This window comes from Myotis lucifugus, unplaced genomic scaffold (genome assembly GCF_000147115.1).
Source record: "Myotis lucifugus unplaced genomic scaffold, Myoluc2.0 scaffold_493, whole genome shotgun sequence".
Lineage (NCBI taxonomy): Eukaryota > Metazoa > Chordata > Mammalia > Chiroptera > Vespertilionidae > Myotis > Myotis lucifugus.
The window spans coordinates 523,938-529,649 of record NW_005871541.1 but is presented as its reverse complement, the minus strand read 5'-3'; the positions used below and the strand labels follow the sequence as shown (position 1 = coordinate 529,649).

Here is a 5,712-nt window from a genome sequence, read left to right as displayed (position 1 = left end):
ACATGAGTCAGCTCTAGAGGTCCAGCACAGGATAGTCAGCCAAAGCATATTCCCTTCTACCCCCCTGCTCAAAGCACTTGCAGTTTAGTGAGGGAGGCAGAAAACAGTCAATAACCACACAAATATTTAATTGCAGAGTGGGCTAAGTGCTATGAGAGACAAGTGCAGGTTCAGTGGTGTTGAACTTCACCCCTGTCCTGTGCTCTTGGCAATCAGCAATGATTGGGAGCTCACCCACCCTTCCATCTTGGGGCAAACGACTGACTGAGAGGAATGTCCCTTCCCCATATCGTAATTGATTTTTAGTTCTATACCATGTTGGATAGTATTTCAATCTTAAATTTATTGAGGATTGTTTTGTGGCCTAGCATGTGGTTTATCCTGGAAAATGTACTATGTGTACTTGAAAAGAATGTATCTTCTGCTGCTTTGGGGTGAAATGCTCTGATAACATCAATCAAATCATCTGGTCTAGTGTGTCATGTAAGGCTGCTGTTTCCTTATTGATTTTGTGCCAGAAGCCTGGCATTTAATAGTGCCAACAGAGGCAGCATGTTGCGATGAAAATAGCATACACTTTGTAGTCAGTCAGATGTTTACTTAAATCCTGTCATCAATGCTTTAACCCAATGGTTCTCAACCTGTGGGTCGAGACCCCTTTGGCGGTCGAACACAGGGGTCGCCTAAGACCATCCTGCATGCTCCCCCATCTCCACACTTGTCTGAGTGTTGAGGAAGGATCCCTGCCCTCTGCAGTGGCAGAAAGGACATTACAGACCAAGGGCAGAGAGCCTGGCTCTGCTGCCACTGCCAGCCAGCTCCCGCTGTACCCCACTCTTTTCTAAATCCTTCCTGGACTCTGCTCTGCCCTTTCTGGGGTCACTGTCTCATGTCAGTCACCAGTGAATTCGAAGGGGAGATGGCCACACCTTGTGGCCCTGCAGCCTGGGTCCTAAACTCACCGCCAGACATGGTTCTGGTCTCCTGTGTATTGTTTCTGCTCAGACACCCAGTTCCAGGACACCCTGCCCAGTCCTCTCTGGGCTTAAGGACTATGGGGTGGCCCATCATTACTCATCTCTAGATCAACCCTGGACTGTGAGGCTTCAGTGGAAACACATCTCCACACAGCATTGTAGGTCTGTGTAGCTGGAAGGGACTCAGCACGCCCCCAAGTTGGCCAGGCAGTCAGTTGGTCAGTGAGGAACCAGGACAAGTGCTGGGTGGTTTGTGACTCCCAGTCCTGTGTCTCTCTGTGATCAAACCCTGACACTTGACACCTGAGAGTCTGTGCTTTTTCTCCAAGAACTCGAGTTGGCTGAGAGGTGAGAGGTGCCAACTCCAACTGAAGAAGCCTTTGGGACTCAAAAGACAATGTTCTCTCTGTTATCTGCACAGCGGAGTTACCCAAACCCAACATCACAAGGCACAATTCTGACCTGAGGAGCACAAGGACCCTGTAGTGTTAATGTATGAACCTCAGGCTCAGGAAACCACCTACCTGTGGTTGATCAGCAGTCAGACTCCCCCAGCCGGTGCCAGGCTGCAGCTGTCCAAGGACAATAGGACTCTCACTTTACTCCCTGCCACAAGAAATGACACAGGACCCTATGAGTGTGAAACCTGGGACCCCGTGAGCGCTGGCCGCAGTGACCCATTCACTCTGAATGTTCTCTGTGAGTAACTTCTGTCCCCGCCTTCTCAGAAACTTTTAAGGCCTTCCTACAGGGATATAAACACAGCCCACATTGCCTGAGGCTAAAAAAACCAAAGGGAAAATGGGGAAAGGAGCTCTTTTAAAAGATTGACTAATAACTTGCCTTACCTAAGAAGCACCACCTCCCCCATCTCCTTAAAAAGTGTTTACCAAGGGCAAATATAAATCTTGAAAGTCTTCTCTAAAAATTAATAAAAGGTTTAGCCACCTGAATGAATAAGTTCAACTTATTCCAACTCTTATCAATGAATGTTTTTTGCCTTGTTATACCTGTCTTATGGGCAAAATACTTTATTTATTTATTTATTACTTTTTTATTTATGTTTTTAAATAAATTATTATGGTTTGTTTAACAAGGTTATTTCTACATCAGGTTATAGTTCAAAAGCAGTTATATGTGTGTGATCTGAAGAGAATGATGTACAATCAACAATACTCTTCTTAAATCTTCCATGTACTTCCCCCATCTTGCTGTTCAGCAATAAAAGGCATTTTTAGGTTCATATAAACACATCCTTTACAACTGCCTGAAAAGAAAATTAGTATGTAAATAGCATGGGCATTCAGTAAGTAAGTCACAGGCCAGTAAGATCAATTGTGCAGTTGTGAAAGGTAACCGGAAAGAGGGTTGGAAACCTTAAGGCTGGGCAATCTGCCGTGTTTCCAACATGCCTTCAACTGCCTTTAGAGAGCATGTGGTTTCCTTCTTCCTTCGACCTGCCAACTGATCAGCTCTGTTTATCTGATGAGCTGCCCAACTAGCATATTGTTCTTTTCTGCGTTTTCACTTGCTTTTGGGTTAGAAGCAATATGACTTGCTCATATGTAAAGTCCGAACAAAGCTCTCATATTGCTGCTGCTCAGTGTCAATGCCTGTGCAAAATACTTTCTTGAAAGTTCAAGGTATTCAAGTCCTCCTCGCGTGTGTTTCATCTCAGCGTACTGTTGACAGTGTACGTGGTTGTGTGGATTAGTCAGCATAAGCCCCTCCGAGGAAAAGGCTGCTTTACCGTGGTCCTGTTCATTGATATGAAGCCCTGCACATCCAGGCCAGGCTTCTTGGTCTCCAACAAATTGTTCTAGACACTCAATGACGGGAATTGAACCTGGGACCCTTGAGTCCGCAGGCTGACGCTCTATCCACTGAGCCGAACCGGTTAGGGCTGTCCCTGGGCTTTTAGAGTGGCAATCTTATGCTTTCCAGGTGCAGTGTTAGTTGGACCTTCATGTAAGATTCGATCATACATCTGTACAGCGTCATCATATCTTTCCATGGCTGCAAATCTCATGCCAGTTAGTGCTTGACTCTGTGACTGCCAGAGAACTGTCTTCCCAACTCCTTAGCCAAGCCGAGTCATCCTGCCCGTAGTCTAGGGCTGCACTATCACCTGTTCATATGGATCCAAATATCAGCTCCAAGCTTAGTAGCATCTCCATGAATTCATTCCTGTCCAACTGCCACAATTTCTATTTCATGAGTTTTCGTTTTTCCATTTTCTCATTTCTTCTTGCATTTCTTCCTAGGCAACATCATAAAGCTTTGATATCTTCACCATCTTCCCAGAAAATTAATTTCTTTTTAAAATGAAATGATCAGGTTGCTAGTTGTGCTTGTCTGTACGTCTGTCTCTGCAGGAACTATTTAGAATTGGTTTATTTTTTAAAACCCTCAGCTTAATAGGCTGACAGAAATTAAGAAATATTAACAAAACCTAACCCAGTTTCCAGTGCATAACCTGGCAACATTTCTCATGGATAAGATGATGCTAATTTTTGACAGAGGAATTGAAAACATATCTAAAGGAGGAGTCAATGACATACATAAGACAGATGAGTATTTATATGATTAAAGATATTCTTATGTTTCTAATGAAAATGATTGCAGCTGCTAAGTAAAAAACACTTTATTGTTAACACTGTAAAAAATCACATATTTATTTTAGATGAAGGAGCTTCATGAACCAACTTGTAGAAATATGGTTTAAGGAAATTAAATATGTATAATCAATTACTCATACTTGCCTTCCTCCATACCACTTAACTGAAATATCAGTAATTCAAAAATTACTCCCACAACAATCTGATTACATACCATCCAATAGGGCAGATGGAAGAAGATATAAGACCATAAAAACTAAATAAATTTCTTTAAACCCAATACAGTCTATGGCCTGTTTCTGTGGTTAGGTCTGTGCCCTGGGCCCCGGAGGGCAGCTGGGCTGGATGGAGAAAGCACACTGATGTAGAGGGGGTGGGGCGGGCATCTCTTTGGGGAGAACAGCTGCCAGCCCAGGCACTGGATCCAGGATTAGAGAAGTGGTAAGGGTCGGGGAGGGCAGGGCCAGAGGCTACAATGGTGGACTTAAGAGTGGCCTTGCTGACCACCTGCCTCAGGAAAACCACCAGGGAGGCTGAGTCCACACTGTGGGTGAGTTGAGGAGACAATCCCTGACCTGAGAGAGGGACAGGGAAAGGGACCAGAATATAAATGAGAGCGTAGAGCAGTTGTTCTCAACCTTCCTAATGCCGCGACCCTTTAATACAGTTCCTCATGTTGTGGTGACCCCCAACCATAAAATTATTTTTGTTGCTACTTCATAAATGTAATTTTGCTACTGTTATGAATCGTAATGTAAATATCTCACATGCAGGATGTATTTAGGCGACCCCTGTGAAAGGGTCATTCGCCCCAAAGGGGTCACAACCCACAGGTTGAGAACCGCTGGCCTAGAGGGTACAGTGAAGGAATGCACAGGGTGCAGAGAAACCTTCTAAAGGCTTCCAGATGGCATCTTTTTGGTCACTGGTGCCAGCAAGCCTGGATCCTCCCCTTCTTAAAGTATTGTCAGCACCTCCTCAGGAGGCTGGAGGAGCCGTGAGCTACATGCTCTGGGTGGGGAAAAGTCTTGAAAAGTGGACTGATCTGTGCATGTTCCTTTGAATACACAACTGTTCAATCCTAGTTGGTTCAGCATCTGACCAGCCCTTTTGGGAAAACAAGGCAGTAACGGGCACGCTCAGAGGACAAGTGAAGAGCACATTACACTGTGGAGGTCCTTTATGTAAGATGAACTGTATGTGAGCAAGTAGCTCTGACCCCAGAAGAGGACCCTGACTCAAGTCTACCACAGCCATCTAAGGTCCTGGTCCCCAACCTGAGTCACCCCCGTGGGCTCTGCAAGCTCCAAGGACACCCTGCCTCTCTATCCCCTTCTATCAAGCACCCCAACACCCACTGCCAGGCTGCTCCTCAGCCTTCAATCAGTGCCTCCTTCCTGTGCATTTACTCCCAATTGCAGCTTGGGGATCAGAAGCCTTGGGGTCCTGGGGAGGCGACATTTTGTATTTCTATGGCGCTTCCTGGTGAAGTGGAAATTGGGGAACCCAGACCGGCCTTGGGGAAGGAGCAGCACCAATCTCACACCAGTCAGAGCCCTGAAAACCTTGCCGCGACCCTTTAATACAGTTCCTCATGTTGTGGTGACCCCCAACCTCAATCTGGAAACTGAGATGGATCCCTGGACTCTAACCTCTGTGCTACCCCCAACACCCACCTGCCCACCTTTCCCACCCTCCCCCCAGGCTGGAGTTTCTGGAATTTTGTAACCCTCCTCAGATCTGACACAGGGCTCCCCAACTTCCTTCCTCCTTAGAATCTCCTCCCTCCTTTTCTCCAGCCTTCAGCCTGCCTGAACATCCTTAAAACCTTCCCACACCCCTTTGCTCTTTGGACTCCCAGTCTCCAGTGGCTGCTAGTCTCCCTCTCACACCTCTCCCAGGGTCCCATCCATCCTTCCCCTGAGGCCACCAAGTCCTAAACCCCAGGCTCCTGAGCCTCTAGTCCAGCGGTTCTCAACCTGTGGGTCGCGACCCCTTTGGGGGTCGAACAACCCTTTCACAGGGGTCGCATAAGACCATTAGAAAACACATATATAATTACATATTGTTTTTGTGATTAATCACTATGCTTTAATTATGTTCAATTCGTAACAATG

At 46.1% G+C, this 5,712-nt stretch overlaps 1 pseudogene; it reads right to left on the bottom strand.

The window, feature by feature from the left end:
- Positions 1–2,354: 2,354 nt before the first annotated feature.
- LOC106694514 lies at positions 2,355–3,273 on the bottom strand (annotated as a pseudogene).
- Positions 3,274–5,712: the final 2,439 nt, after the last annotated feature.